The following is a 21,445-nucleotide window of genomic DNA, read 5'->3' as shown; positions in this document are numbered from 1 at the left end:
CTACTACACGATTCCATATGTTTAGACGTCTTCACTATTATTCTACAATGTAGAACATAGTCAAAATAAAGAAAAACCCTTGAATGAGTAGGTGTTCTAAAACTTTTGACCAGTAGGGTATCCGTTTTTAATTTTGAATACATTTGCACACATATCTAAACGTTTTATTTATTTTTTTGCTTTGTCATTATGGTATTGATGATTTATTTTTTATTTAATCAATTTTCGAATAAGGCTGTAACAAAATTTGGAAAAAGGGAAGGGGTCTGAATACTTTCCGAATGCACTGAATGTTGAAGAAAATATTTCAACACCATAGGAACAGACTATGGAAATTGTCTTTGTCTGAACTGCATTTCTTCTTGTTCTCTCCAGATTGTCATGGAGGTGATGGGGAACCTACAGACAACAACAGAACTGGACCATGTTGCTGCAGATGAGAAGATATTTACCTCAACCTATGTTCTAATGGGTTGAAAAGACCAAATCCCACCCATATAAAAAAAAAGACATGTCTGACCTCACTAATGCTCTTATTTTTATTTGACTAGGCAATTCAGTTCACAACAAATTCTTATTTTCAAGACTGTTTAACTGCCTTGTTTGGGGGATGAACGACAGCTCGGGGATTCGATCTTGCAACCTTTCGGTTACTAGTCCAACACTCTAACCACTAGGCTACCTGCCGCCTCTTGTGGCTGTATGGATCAAGACCCCACAGTAATGTTCCAACATCTAGTGGAAAGCCTTCCCAGAAGAGTGGAGTGGAGGGGGGGGGGAACTCCATATTAATGCCCATGATTTTCAAATCAAATCAAATTTTATTTGTCACATACACATGGTTAGCAGATGTTAATGCGAGTGTAGCGAAATGCTTGTGCTTCTAGTTCCGACAATGCAGTAATAACCAACAAGTAATCTAACTAACAATTCCAAAACTACTGTCTTATACACACAAGTGTAGGGGGATAAAGAATATGTACATAAAGATATATGAATAAGTGATGGTACAGAGCGGCATAGGCAAGATACAGTAGATGGTATCGAGTACAGTATATACATATGAGATGAGTATGTAAACAAAGTGGCATAGTTAAAGTGGCTAGAGATACATGTATTACATAAGGATGCAGTAGATGATATAGAGTACAGTATATACGTATACATATGAGATTAATAATGTAGGGTATGTAAACATTATATTAGGTAGCATTGTTTAAAGTAGCTAGTGATATATTTTACATCAATTCCCATTATTAAAGTGGCTGGAGTTGAGTCAGTGTGTTGGCAGCAGCCACTCAATGTTAGTGGTGGCTGTTTAAGAGTCTGATGGCCTTGAGATAGAAGCTGTTTTTCAGTCTCTCGGTCCCAGCTTTGATGCACCTGTACTGACCTCGCCTTCTGAATGATAGTGGGGTGAACAGGCAGTGGCTCAGGTGGTTGTTGTCCTTGATGATCTTTATGGCCTTCCTGTAACATCGGGTGGTGTAGGTGTCCTGGAGGGCAGGTAGTTTGCCCCCGGTGATGCATTGTGCAGACCTCACTACCCTCTGAGGAGCCTTATGGTTGTGGGCGGAGCAGTTGCCGTACCAGGCGGTGATACAGCCCGCCAGGATGCTCTCGATTGTGCATCTGTAGAAGTTTGTGAGTGCTTTTGGTGACAAGTCAAATTTTTCCGCCTCCTGAGGTTGAAGAGGCGCTGCTGCGCCTTCTTCACGATGCTGTCTGTGTGGGTGGACCAATTCAGTTTGTCTGTGATGTGTATGCCGAGGAACTTAAAACTTGCTACCCTCTCCACTACTGTTCCATCAATGTGGATAGGGGGGTGTTCCCTCTGCTGTTTCCTGAAGTCCACAATCATCTCCTTAGTTTTGTTGACGTTGAGTGTGAGGTTATTTTCCTGACATCACACTGCGAGGGCCCTCACCTCCTCCCTGTAGGCCGTCTCGTCGTTGATGGTAATCAAGTCTACCACCGTTGTGTTGTCCGCAAACTTGATGATTGAGTTGGAGGCGTGCGTGGCCACGCAGTCGTGGGTGAACAGGGAGTACAGGAGAGGGCTCAGAACGCACCCTTGTGGGGCCCCAGTGTTGAGGATCCGCGGGGTGGAGATGTTGTTGCCTACCCTCACCACCTGGGGGCGGCCCGTCAGGAAGCCCAGTACCCAGTTGCACAGGGCGGGGTCGAGACCCAGGGTCTCGAGCTTGATGACGAGCTTGGAGGGTACTATGGTGTTAAATACCGAGCTGTAGTCGATGAACAGCATTCTCACATAGGTATTCCTCTTGTCCAGATGGGTTAGGGCAGTGTGCAGTGTGGTTGAGATTGCATTGTCTTTGGACCTATTTGGGCGGTAAGCAGATTGGAGTGGGTCTAGGGTGTCAGGTAGGGTGGAGGTGATATGGTTCTTGACTAGTCTCTCAAAGCACTTCATGATGACGGTAGTCGTTTAGCTCAGTTACCTTAGCTTTCTTGGGAACAGGAACAATGGTGGCCCTCTTGAAGCATGTGGGAACAGCAGACTGGGATAGGGATTGATTGAATATGTCCGTAAACACACCAGCCAGCTGGTCTGCGCATGCTCTGAGGGCGCGGCTGGGGATGCCGTCTGGGCCTGCAGCCTTGCGAGGGTTAACACGTTTAAATGTTTTACTCACCTCGGCTGCATTGCAGGCCGTGTCAGTGGCACTGTATCAGAGCAGGCAAAAAAGTTATTTAGTCTGCCTGGGAGCAAGACATCCTGGTCCGTGACGGGGCTGGTTTTCTTTTTGTAATCTGTGATTGACTGTAGACCCTGCCACATACCACTTGTGTCTGAGCCGTTGAATTGAGATTCTACTTTGTCTCTATACTGACGCTTAGCTTGTTTGATTGCCTTGCGGAGGGAATAGCTACACTGTTTGTATTCGGTCATGTTTCCGGTCACCTTGCCCTGATTAAAAGCAGTGGTTTGCGCTTTCAGTTTCACGCGAATGCTGCCATCAATCCACGGTTTCTGGTTTGGAAATGTTTTAATCGTTGCTATGGGAACGACATCTTCAACGCACGTTCTCATGAACTCGCACACCAAATCGGCGTATTCGTCAATGTTGTTGTCAGAAGCAATACGAAACATATCCCAGTCCACGTGATGGAAGCAGTCTTGGAGTGTGGAATCAGATTGGTCGGACCAGCTTTGGACAGACCTTAGCGTGGGAGCTTCTTGTTTTAGTTTCTGTCTGTAGGCAGGGATCAACAAAATGTAGTTGTGGTCAGCTTTTCCGATTTTGGAATGAGATGTTCGACGAGCACATGTCCACATAGTTTTGATCATGTGTACATACCTCAAGTACCTTGTACCTCTGCACATTGATCTGGTATAGATACTCGCTGTATATAGCTCCATTCTTTTACATATTTTTTTCCTCGTTTAGTTACAAAAATAAAATAGTAACTCTGCGTTGTTGGGAAAGGTTCTGTAAGCAAGCATTTCACTGAGTTGTTTACACCAGTTGTATTCGGCGCATGTATCAAATTAAATGATTTAATTTATCTGAAAGTTTCACATAGGCAGAAATTATATTTTTTTTTTATACAATAACATATTATAGATTGAAGGCAGGACATGGCAATAGTGGGATTGGTGCTAAAATGACATTCCAGATTTGGACTATAAGAAAGTCAGTTTGTAGAAATGTGTTTTAAGGCCTGTTTTTGAAGTTCAGATTGGTGGAGCAACTCTGGTCAGGGAAAGAGTTCCATAGGTGAGGGGCAAGAGATCAGAAGGCTCAGTCCCCCGAAGTACATTCCTTGGGATCTTGAAGCAGTGGTGTGTTGGAGTGGCATGTGTGATGTGGCTCATTGATAGAAATTGGTCGCTAAAGTAGGTGGGGCAAAATCCATTCAAGGCTTTAAACACTAGGAGGAGAATTTTAAAGTCAGTCCTATAGTTGACCGGTAGCCAGTGGAGTTTGGCAAGGATGTGGGTGTTGTGGACTTTTCTAGAGAAGCCTCTAAAGTGATTTGGCTGGAAGGCCCCCGAACAGTGTTGTCGATTCGGGAGACGATCAATGTGTGGATGATTTTCTCTGCATCTGGCTGTGAAAGCGATGGTTTGAGCTGGGCGATGCTTCTTAAATGGAAAAAAATGTTTTTTGCAGATATGTTTTATATGGGCATCAAAGGACAGCGAAGGATCAAACTTTACTCCCGGGTTTAAGAAGACAGAAGGATTGCTTGACCATAAGTTTTAGTGCAGATGTTTTTAGCACTGGTGACCTGCTTGGGTGTCCCAATAAGCACTGGTGACCTGCTTGGGTGTCCCAATAAGCACTGGTGACCTGCTTGGGTGTCCCAATAAGCCTAGCCTCTGTCTTGTTGCAGTTCAGCTAGAGGAAGTTCTTTCATTCATGCCCTGATGTCATCTAGGCAGCTGCTAGGGCTGAGATGGTGTCCTGATTTGTGTTAATATATAATTGTGTATCGTCAGCGTAGCCGTGGAATTTGATGTTATTCACTCAGTATACCAAACATTAGGAACACCTTCCTAATATTGAGTTGCACCATCACCCCTTTGACCTCAGAACCGCCTCAGTTTGTCAGAGCATGGGCTCTACAAGGTGTCGAAAGCATTCCACAGGCATTGTTGACTCCAATGCTTTCAACAGTTTTATCAAATTGGCTGGATGTCCTTTGGGTGGTGGACCATTCTTGATTCACACTGTTGAGTGTGAAAAACCCACCAGCGTTGCAGTTCTTGACACAAACTGGTGCGCCTGGTACCTACTACCATACCCTGTCCAAAGGCTCTTAAATCTTTTGTTTTGCACATTCACCCTCAATGGCACACACACAATCCATGCCTGAATGATTAAAAATCCTTCTTTAACCGGTCTCCTCCTCTTCATTTACACTGATTTGAAGTGGATTTAACAAGTGACATCAATAACGGATCATAGCTTTCAACTGGTCAGTCTGTCATGGAAAGAGCAGGTGATCTTAAAGTTTTGTATACTCAGTGAAGTCTCTGAGGATTTGGCTGAGAGGGAGCATGTAGATTAGGAACAGAATAGGCCCCAAAACGGACCCCTGTGGGACACCACGTGTGACTGTAGACTCCTCCGATCTGGATTTCCAATCGTGATTTACTGCTTCCTATTGGAGAGGTAGGTGGAGAACCAGTTCAGAGCAGTTCCGGAGACTGCAATGTGCTCTCTGAGACACCGCAGGAGGATGTCTTGGGCAAAGGTGTCAAAAGTAGAACAGATCTAAGAGGATGAGGAGGCTAAGTGACCCAGAATCTGCAGCCATCAGTAGGTTGTTGCTAACTTTCACCTGAGCTGTTTTGGTGCTGTGCAAGGGCCAGAAACGAGACTGGAAAAATGTGTACAGCTGATTGGAAGACCGATGGAATTGAAGCTGGTTTGCAGCCACTTTCTCCAATACTTTTGATAGAAAGGGGGAGGATGGAGCTGTAGTTGGATAGGATGTTTTGAAGAGTGATCGCATTGGTACCTCACCGGTCAGCAGGGACTTGTTGATGAGGGTGGTGACAAACTGAAGTTGGCTAGATGAGCAGGTTTTGTGTAGGGATAGGGTCAAGGGAGCAAGTGATTGACTGTAGTGGTGGATGGAACTTTGTGAAGTTGCTGAGGGGAGGGGCAGTCTGGGTTGGGGGTTCAGGACAGAGTGGGTGCAGGTCGACTTAGAGGAAAGGCACTCAAGGCTGAAGCAAGGCACTCGACTGAAAATCAGCAGCAGATTGTGGGTTTAAAATGAAGCCGTCTCTGTATATAACAGCAATGCCTTGGCTGCTCGCCTTTTCAATGTATTTACAGTGCATTCGGTAAGTATTCAGACCCCTTGACTTTTTCCACATTTTGTTACATTACAGCCTTATTCTAAAATGGATTAAATAAATGTTTTTCCTCATCAATCTACACACAATACCCTATAATGACGAAGCAAATACAGTTTTTTTTAAATGTTTGCAAATGAGAGTTGTCTGGTGCATTCTGTTTCCATTGATTATTGGAGTCCACCTGTGGTAAATTTAATTTGGACATTAATTTGGACATGATTGGAAAGGCACACAACTGTCTATAAGGTCCCACAATTGTCAGAGCAAAAACCAAGCCGTAATGTCAATGGAATTGTCCATAGAGCTCCGAGACAGGATTGTGTTGAGGCACATATCTGGGGAAGGGTACCAAAACATTCATGCAACATTAAAGGTCCCCAAGAACACAGTGGCCGCCATCATTCTTAAATGGAAGAAAGACACAACTTCCTAGAGCTGGCCGCCCGGCCAAACTGAGCAATCGGGGGAGAATGTCCTTGGTTAGGGATTTGACCAAGAAACTGATGGTCACTCCGACAGAGCTCCAGAGTTCTTCTGGGGAGATGGGAGACCCTTCCAGAAGGACAACCATCTCTACAGCACTCCAATCAGGCCTTTATGGTAGAGTGGCCAGACAGAACCCACTCCCTAGTAAAAGGCACATGAAAGCATGCTTAGAATTTGCCAAAAGGCACCTAAACTACTCAGACCGTGAGAAACAAGAATCTCTGGCCTGATGAAACCAAGATTGAACTCTTTGGCTTGAGCCTGGACTTGAACCCGAATATCTCTGGAGAGACCTGAAAATAGCTGTGCAGCAACACTCCCTAGCCAACCTGACAGAGCGAGAGGATCTGCAGAAAAGAATGGGAGAAACTCTCCAAATAAAGGTGTGCCAAGCTTGTAGAGTCATACCCAAGTGGAATCGAGGCTGTAATCGCTAAAGGTTCAGAATACTTATGAAACTGAAATATCACATTTAATTAATTTTTTAATACATTTGAAACATTTCTAAAAACCTGTTTTTGCTTTGTCATTATGGGGTACTTTGTGTAGGTGGAGGGGGGGGGAAACAATTTCATCCATTTTAGAATAAGGCTGTAACATAACATTTGGAAAAAGTCAAGGGGTCTGAATACTTTCCTTATATGTATATCCAGGCGGCGCTGCCTCATTTTGATGGTAAAGGTCCCCTCTTTGAGCCATGTTTCAGATCATGTCAGTCATTGTCTGAGAAACTCATACAAAAGAGGACTTGTTAAGTATTGGATATTGTAGATTGCAAAACTTGTGGAGGCATTGATGGAAACTTACATTACATTTAGGTTGATCCACTGTGCTCTGTATGGACTGTATTGGCTTGGAGTGGGTGATGTCATTTGCCTGAGGGTCAGTCTGCAGAAATGGCTGGTGTCCTTTATCGTCCAAGTCCGGTGGGCATGTTGTACTGCACTCATTACGAGTGCACACAATAGACGTTGGTTTGTTAATTAGTATTCTACCACCTCGCCATCTACATGTTTTCCATAGGAGCTTGTATTGAAAGAGGCTGTTCTTGAGCTCCTTACATAGATAGGGTTGGTTTTAATCTGTGCAAGACTTCTAAGGAATCCTTCTGTATACTGAATGAAGGTTGCTGCCATTTCTGAATGTTTTGGTCCTGCCTTTGGACTCGTACATGGTAGATGAGATGAGGATCAAGGAAGATTTAGCTTGGCTGACATTGGAAATCAGACATTTTGCTAGTTGATTGGTGAGGTTGGAGAAGTAGCCACATATGCTAACTCTTAATGTTAATGATCAAAATAAAAAAGATTCCTATGATCTTGATAAGCTATCAAAAAAACAAAAGGTTTATTTAAAAACAAAAGGTTGATTTAAAAACAATGTGCATAAAAAAGTTAATAATTTGAAAGAGTCAACTACTACGGCTGCCTCTAGGCACCATGGCAGCCATATCCCAGATGGGTTGGAAGGTTATTTATATAGGAGCAGTGCTCAGTGACATCACTTTCTGAGGCAGGGGCAACCCCTTAAAGCTGCAATATGTAACTTTTTGGGTAACCTGAGCAAATTTACAAAGAAGTGTGATTTTTAAAAGTGGTAGATCTGTTCTATGTGCGCTATTTCTATGTTTCCCGTTCTTAAGTTTCCTTTTTGTGTCTTTTACTTTTGGTTTTGAACACCAGCTTCAAACAACTGAAAATACAATATTTTTGTTTTTGAAGAAGATAGAGGTTCAGATGGTACAATGATTCTCTACTCTATACTTGCTTGTTTTTTTCACAAACTAAGGTAAACTATTTGAATTTTAGCAACCAGGAAATGGCGGAGCGATTTCTGCACAGTGCACCTTTAAAATGGGAAGTGATGTCACTGAGCACTGCCTCTAATATAAAGGACCTTCCACGCCCACCTGGGATGTGGATGCTTGATGAAGACCTCAGGGTTGAAACGTTGTCAATTAAAATCTCATGAACATCAGTGTGCAGTGTTTTCCTTTAATTTGTCATGAGTTCACCTGTAACTCCAGCAACTGCAAAGAAGTTCCTGGATGTACATAAGCTCTTCAGATTTTCTGTTGTGTGTGCAACCCATTTACATTTGTACAGCACTTAGGCTGCATTTACACAGGCAGCCCAATTCTGATATTTTTCCCCTAATTGGTCTTTTGACCAATTACAATAGGCTCTGAAAAAAAGCTGTTGTGAAAAGATCTGATGTGATTGGTCTAAGACCAATTAGTGGGAAAAAAAGATCAGAAATGGGCTGTCTGTCTAAATGCAGCCTTAGTGTACTTTCTGAAAATGCCTGCATCTTGATTTGCCTTTTTCAATGAAAAAAATATTATTCTCCAAAGCATCATCAGTGGAACTTTTGAGACGACAAAGTGACATTAAAAAGTCGTACTTGGCAACATGGAACACAGCCTGACCTAAAATTGGGTTGGATAATACAATTTAATTTGATGACATCACTTTCCCTTACCCAGTCCGAGAAGTCAAATGCTGCAAACAAGCCGAGGCAACCTGGGGTGTATTCATTACCTCTTGCAATGGAAACAGTTCGCCTTTTAAGAACCGAACGAAACGGTGAGGAGCCTACCTGAATTTGTGCAATTGAAACTCTCGTTTTTGTTAACCATTTCCGTTTGGGGTAAACAGTTTCTGTTGGAAAACGTTTTGCAACAGAATCTGCGTAATTAATACACCCATGCAGACGAAGCGATAAAACGGCCCAAGACAAGACAGGGGTGGTCTCTCAATACACCGCCTTATATAAAGGTTATTGTATAACGTAGCCATTGAGTATATATTGGGCCAATACATTACTGAATGGTCAGTTTTCAGCAGGACCCACCAAAACTACTATTGAGGTGAGTTTGATTTCAATGTATCGATTCGACTCGCGCGTGTGTTGTCGCACCAATGTGACAAGCGAAATAGGTAAAATAGGCAGTCGTGTTATTGATGTAATGACATTTGTCTAAATGTCGACAGATTTGTTTTAGCTTTCAAAAAAATAAAACGAAGCGAGTGCAAGTGAGATGAAGTCACATTTGAATGAATTGATCTTGCAATTCAGTTTGGGATAGCATTTCACCTTTGGGTTAACACACCACCTTGACTATGGGGAACCCCTAGATTTCAGTTCAGTATGGAATCTAGGCCAATAAACGTAAGCATTGTTACCAAAATGTGCTCACTTACACCATGAACAGCAGTGACTAATTCAAGTGTAATGGGTGGTAGAAGCACTCCCTCACCCTGGCTCCAATTGTTTACAGATGTTTTTGCATGCCTTTTGTGTCACATACACTACCTTTCAAAAGTTTGGGGTCACTTAGAAATGTCCTTGTTTTTGAAAGAAACAACATTTATCAGAAATACAGTGTAGACATTGGTAATGTTGTGGATGACTATTGTAGCTGGAAACGGCTGATTTTTTAATGTAATATCTACATAGTCATACAGAGGCCCATTATCTGCAACCATCACTCCTTTGCTCCAATGGCATGTTGTTAGCTAATCCATGTATATCATTTATAAAAGGCTAATTGATGATTAGAAAACCCTTTTGCAATTATATTTGCACAGCTGACAACTGTTGTCCAGATTTAAATCAGCAATAAAACTGCCCTTTAGTAGAGTTGAGTATCTGGAGCATCAGCATTTGTGGGTTTGATTACAGGCTCAAAATGGCCAGAAGTAGATCCTAATGAAACTATTCTTGTTCTGAGAAATGAAGGCTATTCCATGCAAGAAATTGCCAAGAAACTGAAGATCTTGTACAACGCTGTGTACTACTTCCTTCACAGAACAGCACAAACTGTCCCTAACCAGAATAGAAAGAGGAGTAGGAGGCCCCGGTGCACAACTGAGCAAGAGGACAAGTACATTAGTGTATAGTTTGAGAAACGGATGCCTCACAAGTCCTCAACTAGGAGCTTCATTAAATAGTATCTGCAAAACACCAGTCTCAACGTCAACAGTGAAACGGCAACTCCAGGATGCTGGCATTCTAGGCAGAGTTGCAATGAAAAAGCCAAATCTCAGACTGGCCAATAAAAATAAAAGATTAAGATGGGGAAAAAGAACAGACACTGGACAGAGGAACTCTGAGCATCCCGGAGTTGCCTCTTCACTGTTGACGTTGAGACTGGTGTTTTGCGGATACTATTTAATGAAGCTGCAAGTTGAAGACTTGTGAGGCATCTGTTTCTCAACCTAGATACTCTAATGTACTTGTCATCTTGCTCAGTTGTGCACTGGGGCCTCCCACTCCTCTTTATATTCTGGTTAGAGACAGTTTGCTCTGTTCTGTGAAGGGAGTAGTACACATTTATTACTGGCCATTTTGAGCCTGTAATCAAACTCACAAATTCTGATTCTCCAGATACTCAAAAAGTCCAAAGAAGTCCAGTTGTGTTGCTTCTTTAATCAGGACGACAGTTTTCAAATGTGCTAACATAATTGCAAAAGGGTTTTCTAATGATCAATTAGCCTTTTTTAAATTATAAACTTGGATTAGCTAACACAACGTGCCATTGGAACACAGGAGTGATGGTTGCTGATAATGGGCCTCTGTACACCTATGTTGATATTCAATAAAAAATCTGCCATTTCCAGCTACATTGTTAATGTTGTAAATGACTAATGTCTACACTGAATTTCTGATCAATTTGGTGTTATTTTAATTGACAAAAAACATGTGCTTTTCTTTCAAAAACAAGGACATTTCTAAGTGACCCCAAACTTTTGAACAGTAGTGTATGCCTGTGAGACACAGTTGCTATATGTCATTATGGTATAAGATTGGGATTGTTGCATATATTTTTGAATGATTTACAAGCTTAAAACATGATGAATATTGGATCCATTGAGATAAAAACGAATTATATACTTCCCTTAATTGCAACAAGACTGTCTTTAAAATATGCAAATCATGTTACATCTGACATAGTAGCAGATGATCAAAATATGTGTTTATTTGGCCATTGATCATCAAGCTTCCATGTATCCATTGTGTTCAGAATCATGCTGACATTTGAACATCATTACGATATCCAAATACTCACAGAAGACATCCGCCATAACATTTTAGACTAAGACTAGAGGTAGACTTAGTGTTTGACTATTCCTTGGGCTCCTACTCATGGAATAGGCCTAATTTCGTACTTTTTTAAATGTAACATTTATTTAGAATTTTTAGATTAGAACCTCTGTAAAGTCAAGGTAATTAATTCCCTAGCGGTCACTATGTTGTTCCTGGTTGAGTTGACTGCTCTAGTGTAGTTAACCTAATTCAGCTTGTCAACCATTCATATCGGGTTCGCTAAATTAGGGTTGGAGTAGAAATCTACAGGACGGTAGCTCTCCAGGAACAGGGTTGGAGAGCCCTGAATTAGGGTTGGAGTAGAAATCTACAGGACGGTAGCTCTCCAGGAACAGGGTTGGAGAGCCCTGAATTAGGGTTGGAGTAGAAATCTACAGGACGGTAGCTCTCCAGGAACCGGGTCGGAGAGCCCTGAATTAGACTATTGATAACAGTTACGTCTGCACAGGGCTCCATTCAGACACGCTTCTACAGTGCTGTTATTGAATGCCTTCCACAGATGGGTCACATTGTCACTAGGCCATAGGAGGCCTACCTTTCTTAAACCTGCTGCTTCCCCTCGGTGCATATGCCTCATCAGCATCCTTTGAAGATGTGCTGGGCAGGGCTACCCCTCTCTAGCCTTGCTGACGCGACCCATGTGACTTTGAGTTGGGTGTCAGCCAGACTAACCCCACTCCCGTCTCGTCTTATCAGTTTTTCCTCTAATTCCCTCTGCACCCCCGCCGTCTGCTGCATGCAGGTAGTTACCATGGTTATGCAGCCGCACCAGCCGAGGCGCTTCTGGAGCTGCATCACATAGGCATGTACAAATATTCATAAATGACCCTGTGTAGCTGGAATGATATGACCGAGCTCAAAGCAGGAGGCAGGACCAAGGTCTCCCGAGACATCACTACTGTTTCCAAACACACTGCAGAAATGTGGATGAAAGAACATTTCCCTCATCTGCATTGTTTTACCCAGCAGCCTTTTTGTTTCTCCTTTTCTTAAAAAAACACAAACCACAGAATCAGAAGAGTTGGTGCCTGTGTGTCAGTCAACTGGAATGTTCTGCTAAAGGCAGGAACCGCTTAACCGCATTAGGAACCGCTTAAACTATTCCCCTGGTATTTGTCTACTAATATAAACTGTATCAAATCATTTGCTTGGTAGAAAATAACAATAGCCTTTTGGGCTTAGATATATGCCTATACTGCAACAATTCATTCATCTGTGAGTGTTCCTCAAAGTGTAAAGGACTAAAACTCATTCAAAATCCACCCTAAAATGGAATCTGTGGTCACACAAACATTACAGTTGGTTAAAACACCTCCACAAAGCAGCTGTAACAAACATCTAATTCATCGCGTCTACCAGGATATATGGCTTGCGATGTAGCAGCTTTAATCAATTCAAGCAAGCCGGGTCAATGGCACACATCCGGTTTGGCCAATGACATGTTAAATGGTTGGTCGTGATTGTGAAAACAACCTGATCTGAAAGAACATGGTTCATTCACTCATGGATTGCCATCCAAAATAGTGCTCCTTTGTGCTTAAAATGGTGCATTATTAGGGTACTGCCCTTTTAAAAAAATCAATACATCACTCCTACAAGCGGCTTAGTAAAAAATCAGTACATCACTCCTACAAGCGGCTTAGTAAAATATCAGTACATCACTCCTACAAGCGGCTTAGTAAAATATCAGTACATCACTCCTACAAGCGGCTTAGTAAAATATCAGTACATCACTCCTACAAGCGGCTTAGTAAAAAATCAGTACATCACTCCTACAAGCGGCTCAGTAAAATATCAGTACATCACTCCTACAAGCGGCTTAGTAAAATATCAGTATCATACAAGCGGCTTAGTAAAATATCAGTACATCACTCCTACAAGCGGCTTAGTAAAATATCAGTACATCACTCCTACAAGCGGCTTAGTAAAATATCAGTACATCACTCCTACAAGCGGCTTAGTAAAATATCAGTACATCACTCCTACAAGCGGCTTAGTAAAATATCAGTACATCACTCCTACAAGCGGCTTAGTAAAATATCAGTACATCACTCCTACAAGCGGCTTAGTAAAATATCAGTACATCACTCCTACAAGCGGCTTAGTAAAATATCAGTACATCACTCCTACAAGCGGCTTAGTAAAATATCAGTACATCACTCCTACAAGCGGCTTAGTAAAATATCAGTACATCACTCCTACAAGCGGCTTAGTAAAATATCAGTACATCATCACTTAGTAAAATATCCTACAAGCGGCTTAGTAAAATATCAGTACATCACTCCTACAAGCGGCTTAGTAAAATATCAGTACATCACTCCTACAAGCGGCTTAGTAAAATATCAGTACATCACTCCTACAAGCGGCTTAGTAAAATATCAGTACATCACTCCTACAAGCGGCTTAGTAAAATATCAGTACATCACTCCTACAAGCGGCTTAGTAAAATATCAGTACATCACTCCTACAAGAGGCTTAGTAAAATATCAGTACATCACTCCTACAAGCGGCTTAGTAAAATATCAGTACATCACTCCTACAAGCGGCTTAGTAAAATATCAGTACATCACTCCTACAAGCGGCTTAGTAAAATATCAGTACATCACTCCTACAAGCGGCTTAGTAAAATATCAGTACATCACTCCTACAAGAGGCTTAGTAAAATATCAGTACATCACTCCTACAAGAGGCTTAGTAAAATATCAGTACATCACTCCTACAAGAGGCTTAGTAAAATATCAGTACATCACTCCTACAAGCGGCTTAGTAAGCTTAGGATATGCCTTGTTGCTGGTATGTTTAAAATTCAGGCTCTCCTACTTAAAACCGCTACCATCAATCTAATTTCTCAATGCCCTAGAAACACATGAAGATACTTGGACATACCATGAACATTATATATAGCTAGCTTCCCTCTGGCATCTGTATGATCAATTGTTTTGATAAAGAGATGGCTCTTGGTCATCTCAGACAGTCAAAATAAAAGATGTATGGAGTTTCCAACCATATAGTAACCACTTTGTAATGTCAATGGGCTTCAATTATATATATTTTATTCTATGAATAAGTCTTTCTGGGTCTGGCCAGACATGAGAACAAAGGATGTGGATGTTGGGATGTGAGAACATGCTTGGCTTCAGCTGAGCTGGTTCTGTGGGCGTCTGTACTGACTGACACGGGCTGCGTCTCAAACGGCACCCTATTCTCAACATGGTGTACTACTTTTGACTAGAGCCCTATTGGCTCTAGTCTAAAGTAGTGCACTATATAGGGAATAGAGTGCCGTGTAGGACGCGCCCACAATGCCTGGTGTCCAGATGTTAGCGGCTGGCTGTGAGCCTGCCCACATGTTAATGGTCCCTGCACCTCTCTGGCCCTGAGAACCACCCTGCTCTTCTATAGCCAGGACCACAATCAGTAGGCAAACATTGTGGAACATTGCAGGGGTCCGGGGTTGTGTCCAGTAGGTATAACACAGAAACAAAAATGTTTTGAGCTGGTGAAACAGTGAGTTATTACCTGAATTTGTTCAGTAAGGAAGGCTGCACTCTTAGAAAAAAAGGTTCTGGATAGAACCAAAGGGTTCATTGATCAGAACCTCAGGGTTGCTATATAGAACCTTAAGGGTGCAATATACACTGAGTATACAAAACATTAAGTACATGACAGACTGGCCAGGCGAAAGTTATGATCCTTTTTGATGTCACTTGTTAAATCCACTTCAGTCCGTGTAGAAGAAGGGGAGGAGACAGGTTAAAGAAGGATTTTTAAACTTGAGACAATTGAGACATTTATTATGTTTGTGTGCCATTCCGAGGGTAAATGGGCAAGACAAAAGATATGTGGCTTTGTAGTACAGTAGGTGCCAGGCGGACTGGTTTGTCAAGAACTGCAATGCTGCTGGGTTTTTCATGCTTAACAGTTTCCTGTGTGTATCCACCACCCAAAGGACATACAGCCAACTTGAACAACTGTGGGAAGCATTGGAGTCAACATGGGCCAGCATCCCTGTGGAATGTTTTCGGACACGCACGCACGCACGCACACACACACACACACGCGCACCTTAACTCAAAGTCTAATTTAAAACCCTAATCCCCATTGACAGCAGTGTGGTTCACTTTGCAAACCAACCAACCACTCAACGAGGGAGAAGAATGTCCATCTGACTGACACAATCTGTCAATGTATAGCTGAATTTCTTTATTGTGTTGGGGATATATTGATTTGAAGGTTGGATGCAGTGTATTTTTGTGCCTTTTTAGTCCTACAGGTTCAGGGCAGGTAGAACCTTGAGGATTTTGTATTTTTATGGAGAAAGCCAGTCTTATAGAAAGGACTTGGTTTTCATAGGGTAGCCTAGTGGTTAGAGCGTTGGACTAGTAACCGGAAGGTTGCAAGTTCAAATCCCCGAGCTAAGAAGGTACAAATCTGTCGTTCTGCCCCTGAACAGGCAGTTAACCCACTGTTCCTAGGCCGTCATTGAAAATAAGAATTTGTTCTTAACTGACTTGCCTAGTAAAATAAATAAATAAAATACTGTTTGCATTGTGCTTAAGTCAAATGTCCTGCTATGTCTTCGCACATCTGTAAGGTGCGACGTTGAACAGTGCTCTGTGGTGGCCGGGTCTGTCAGCATGTCACACCGGTTGTTACTAAGAGGACTCCAGTTGTCATTGTACTATTTGCAGCTGTATAAAACCTGTCTGTAAAAAAATAGGCAAGACATGTTATAAAATGACTTGAGTTTAATGTTTAGTGAAATGTAAGAAGAACAATACATTACATTTTTATTGAACATTAATCAAATATTTTTTACCTGGAAGAAATGTATTGTTATTCTGGCTACAGAATAATGTTTTTCTGTGGTGGATCTGGTCTTTTAATGCATTTGAAAAGAATGTCTTTGTATACACCACATGAGTAGTTAAAATCAGCAATGCAGAAGCTATAGTACATGCCGGGGATGTCTCTGGAATGGATAGTACGATTTGAGACTTCATGGTCTTCGTAAAGGATTCGCTGAAGCTTCATGCAAATTACCATAGAGGCCACCATTCCCCTTTTATAGCCCCAGCTGTGGACCCACCCTACCCATCTCCCAGTAGAGTGTGTGTGTGTGTGTGTGTGTGTGTGTGTGTGTGTGTGTGTGTGTGTGTGTCAGCAGAGCACAGAAGCAGCCAGTGTCACATTTCTTATAGGTGGATTAGCTCCACCTCCCATGAAGCTGAGCCTATTACAGGCCATTAAACTGTCTGCCTCTCAATAGGGTTTTTTACCTCAGGAGTCTAATTTAAAACCCTTATCTCCTTTGACAGCAACGAGGCTCGCTTTGCAAACCAACCAACTGCTCAACGAGAAGAAGAATGTGTCAGTCAGATGGACAACCTGTCAATGTATAGCTGAATTTCTTTATTGTGTTGGGGATATATTGATTTGAAGGTTGGATGCAGTGTATTTTTGTGCCTTTTTAGTCCTACAGGTTCAGGGCAGGTAGAACCTTGAGGATTTTGTATTTTTATAGAGAAAGCCAGTCTTATAGAATGAACTTGGTTTTCATACTGTTTGCATTGTGCTTAAGTCAAATATCCTGCTATGTCTTCGCACATCTGTAAGGTGCCACGTTGAACAGTGCTCTGTGGTGGCCGGGTCTGTCAGCATGTCACTAGTGACTCAATCTGAATGTCACAATGTACTGTTACTGCAGTTTACCAATAAGCACTGATAAATAAAACTATGTTAAGAAATGTGAGATTTTTAGCTACCAGTATTCTGATTTTACTCTACCTCGATCATAAATCCATTACCTATAGCTTACAGTCGCTAACTCCTATCAGTAACATAACTTTAGTATTCTATTTGTGGGTCATGATCCTTGAAAAAGTGTATATTTTATGGGTGATTATGGGCCATGGCAGCCTATCTGACCCTCAGAGGGGATTGGTTCTGTGACTGTTCCATTCATTACATCCATCCCATAGAGATAGATGTGAACTAAAGTAGTTCCCTATATAGGGAACAGGGTGCCATTTGGGATGCATTAATGGTCTTCAGCCAGATTCATCCACCATTTATATGACTTTGGATGGAGATGAAAACAGTTTATTCTCACTTCCAACCACTAGGTGGACAGACAGCAATTTCTGTCTCTCTATTGTTGCCCTGCATTGATTGTCTCTTTGATAGCAGGAAGGAGGATACACCTCAACCTAGTGCCATTTTAGATGTAGGTATGGCTGAATTGTTCTCAATACAATATGTGGCAATACAATGATTTTTATCCAATGCCGCGGATGAATCGGCAGAGGTTTAAAAGCTTTTGTCAGAATGTGGCACCACTGGCAAGCTGCTTAGGTTAAAAATAAATTCCAAGAGTGAGAGAGCCTGCATATACTGACATTCAGGAAAGAACCAAAAGGCTTTTTATTATGCGATCCGGAAGGCTGAAGTACAGTACATTCAGCTCAGGCTTCTATGTCAAGTCAATTAGGGTCAATGAAGAAAGGATACACCCAACTTTCTATTAGTAATGATGTGATATTTACTAGAAAATACTAAACAATTAGGCATACTGGTGTAAGGCATTTATTAAAGCTGTTATTTGAAAGAATCATTAGCTGCTTAATCAATTCACAAATGAATAATGCTATTACAAATCAAACAGCATATTCTAATTATTAGCTTATGTATTGGTTGTTCATGTATGGTTATTAATTCACTCTTTGTCTTTCCCTATGTTGCATATTAATAATAGTCATTAATGGTCTGATTCAGGATAAAATCCTCTTAGCACAGAACTCATGTTCTTTATACAAGCAGTTGAATAGCCCTGGCTGGATAACTCCATTACTAAACAAACCAACTAGCCAGACCGTTGGATATCCTCTCTGGGTCCGCTTTTGTCTGTTACATAGTGGGGTTTCTTTGGAAACATAACACCCTTTCTTTTCTGTCTCGCTCCTTTATGGCCTGACCAGCAGCTGCAGGGTTAATGTTCAGCAGTAGTTGGAGGGGGGAGGAGGAGGAGAGAGGTGGGGGCAAGTCTACAGTTATTGTAGTAGGCAGGGTCTATTGGGGCAGGAAGCCTGCCTCCTCACTCGCCCTGGAACAATGGGAGATATTGCAGGCAGACGGCACAGCACAGGGCAGCCGGCGAGAGATGCACACAATTCACATGCTCGAGGATGGGCCTTTTTCTATCAGTAGTTTAGAGGAAACAGTTCCTTATTATAATAATAAGGAGAGGGCATCACCTTGTGGATAAATCCTTTCTTCAACTGGAAAATACTTACATTGTGGGGCTTTTTTTACGACTGATTTTCTTTAGACTGGGGCTCTCTCGGGTGCTTTGAGTGGATGCTAGGATATGAAGCAAGGTGAGACTGGGTGGGCATTTTAGGACAAGCAGATCTGAACATATATAGTGAAACGTTTTCATTGTTAGGACTGACAATGTAGTCTAGACTATTTGTCCATTTTGTGCCGTTATGGCTGTGTTAGATTTCATTGATTGTGTAGATATGAGATGTAGAGTTGATGTGACAGAACCACACCATATGACGTATTAGCTGTGGAGACTGAGAGGACAGATGAACTTGGGAAGCAGAGATCAGACGCCCACAGGCAGGTCTATGTAACCTCTATGTTATTATGAAACACGTATGACACTGTTGCAGCATCAGTGGACAATTTTTGGACCAACGCTAAGCACTCATACCCATGTTTAGTCTTTCATTGTTCAACCCAACATGGATGCGTTTTGATTGGGGTTGATTTAGTTTGTTTTATAGATCATAAGAGAGGGGCATGTGTAAACATGTGGTTTGCTGTTTAGTGTGCCCAATTATGACAAAGCCTCCCCGGTCTCGCTGTATCGGGACTGGCAGTCTTATAATGCAGTTCCTGTAGGGAGGGTGGGGTTGCCTGGCAAATATTTAGAAATATCCCCGCGAGGCCTGCACCACTCAGGTTGATTAGTCTCAGACATGGCATTGATCCAACCTCTGGGTTCTTTTGGGAATCGTCCCTCTGCCCCTCCCCCGATCTGTTATTCCCACTCTCTCCCCTGTACTTTCAGTCAAAATCTTTTATTGGATGACTAATCTCACTGTTATTTTGTCTAAACATCAGAAGCCACAGTAACAAATTAATCCAATAGTCTGAATATGATCTATGTCACTGTCTAAATGTGTATCTACAGTGACATACTGTATTTTAGGCTACTGACAGTGTTGATAGTCATGTTTATTCAGATTTATTCCTACGGGTCGTGATTTGTTTTTTTAAGATCCTGTTCAATTTGTCTGTCTGAGTCTTCAATGCTGTTTACATCACCTGTTGACACACTTTGATTGTTCACACCGAGAGAACTTCAATCTGTGCCATCCCAGATTGGCAGATGGGGAAGGGTACTGTTTGATATAACCTGAGACGGCCTCCGCCCGGCAGCAGCCAAATCCCCAAGTGTGTGACTGACTGACATGATTTAAGGAGCTTGAAGGGGTTTGGCTCTGCTGAGTTGTCTTTGATTTATACTGTAGCCTTGCCCCCATTCTATGAATATAGAGTGTAGTCTGCAAGTCGGCTCATTCCTTGTGGCATCACACCAGATCAAGCCACTTTGAACTCTGAACTCCATTCAGATTACCTCACACACACTGCATGATATAAATATCCATGTTACCAACCTCTACAGGCAAAACACATTCTCAAGAAAATCATTGCTCAAGAAGTGCCATTTTTCACAGTTTCTTGGATGTGATCAGGTGTGTGTGCACCCAATAACACTATTTGGCTATGGCAAGTGGATCATAAGAATAATCTCTAACACCAGTTGTTGTTTTTGTCGCACAACAACAGATGACTGGTCAGGACTTTCACAAATGGAACCGGTGTGTTCTGACTGAGACAGGTATGCAGAATGCTCTGCTCTGTTTGATCTGCAGCTGGAAACCCAAAGTGGGAAAGGCCGATGCTAATCACATTGGAAGTTGACAAGATCTAAAGGATCAGCTTTGGTTTCCCTTGTGGGCGGCTTGGGAGTGAAGAGCTAATACTGTAGCTCTTTATCTAAACTAATCTTGTCTGAAGGAACGCAGCCAGACTAGACTGACTCTGAAGCCTATGGCAGTGACTAAGCATGCTCCTATTTAGCAAGCTACAGTATGAGGACAAGGCAACCTTCCAAATGACACCCTCTTCCCTAAATAATGCTTATGGTCAAAAGTAGTGCACTACATAGGGAATAGGGTGCCACATGGGACTCAACCTATGACAGAGTGCATCGGAGTGTGTTCACATTTAGCTATGAGGGCAAGTCTTGTGGAAACTGAACATAACTACCGATGACAGTACAGTAATGGGGAATCCCAGATTGCAGACTGGTTACATTGATGTTCAATACAGTGATTTTAATACTGCGTGTCTGCAGCCTGCATGACATGGTATTATCACTGGAACATGAAAGGGGATTTCTTAAAGGCTACTGGGTCTCTCTGCTAAATTATTCATCTTTCTTTCATTACACTTTACAATGACTCCGATGAAAAGAAGGCAAGATGAGAGGGAGAGGCAGATTGTGGTCTTGGACTGTCTGGGAGGATAGGAAGTCCATACCAGGCCCAGTCCTGATGGTGACATGACATTGCTCTGGGTCTGTATTCACAAAGCGCCTTGAAGTGCTGATCTAGGATCTCGCTGACCATATAATCTTATTTTAATCCAAAAGGCTAGACTGATCCTAGATCAACAGTCTGAGACACTTTATGAATACGGGTCCTGATAATGACAGACATGCTATTTCTCTAAGGTCCACACATGCTAAAACCACTTTGAAGCCCCTCTCTGGAGATGTTTTTTCTGAGTGTGCATCTGGGAAACCAAGAGGGAGCAAGATGGCCTTGATATCATAGACTATATCAAAATAATGTTTGATGTCAGCAAATCTGACTGAATACTGTGAGTGGTGGAAAAGGAGGGATGAGAGAACAGTTGCGAGGATGACAGATGATA

At 42.1% G+C, this 21,445-nt stretch overlaps 1 protein-coding gene across 50 annotated transcripts in view; it reads left to right on the top strand.

Annotated features, from left to right (window-relative positions):
• Positions 1-8,999: 8,999 nt before the first annotated feature.
• The window catches only part of LOC118360705 (nck-associated protein 5-like), a 31,455-nt gene continuing 19,009 nt past the window's right edge, over positions 9,000-21,445 (top strand). For all 50 annotated transcript variants that reach the window (XM_052485034.1, XM_052485020.1, XM_052485001.1 and 47 more), the window contains exon 1: positions 9,000-9,194. The gene's annotated coding sequence lies outside the window, so the exon portion shown is untranslated. The remainder of the gene's footprint in view (positions 9,195-21,445) is intronic.

Source organism: Oncorhynchus keta, chromosome 28 (assembly GCF_023373465.1).
Source record: "Oncorhynchus keta strain PuntledgeMale-10-30-2019 chromosome 28, Oket_V2, whole genome shotgun sequence".
In the NCBI taxonomy this organism is placed as follows: domain Eukaryota; kingdom Metazoa; phylum Chordata; class Actinopteri; order Salmoniformes; family Salmonidae; genus Oncorhynchus; species Oncorhynchus keta.
This window is presented reverse-complemented; position numbering and strand designations above follow the sequence as displayed.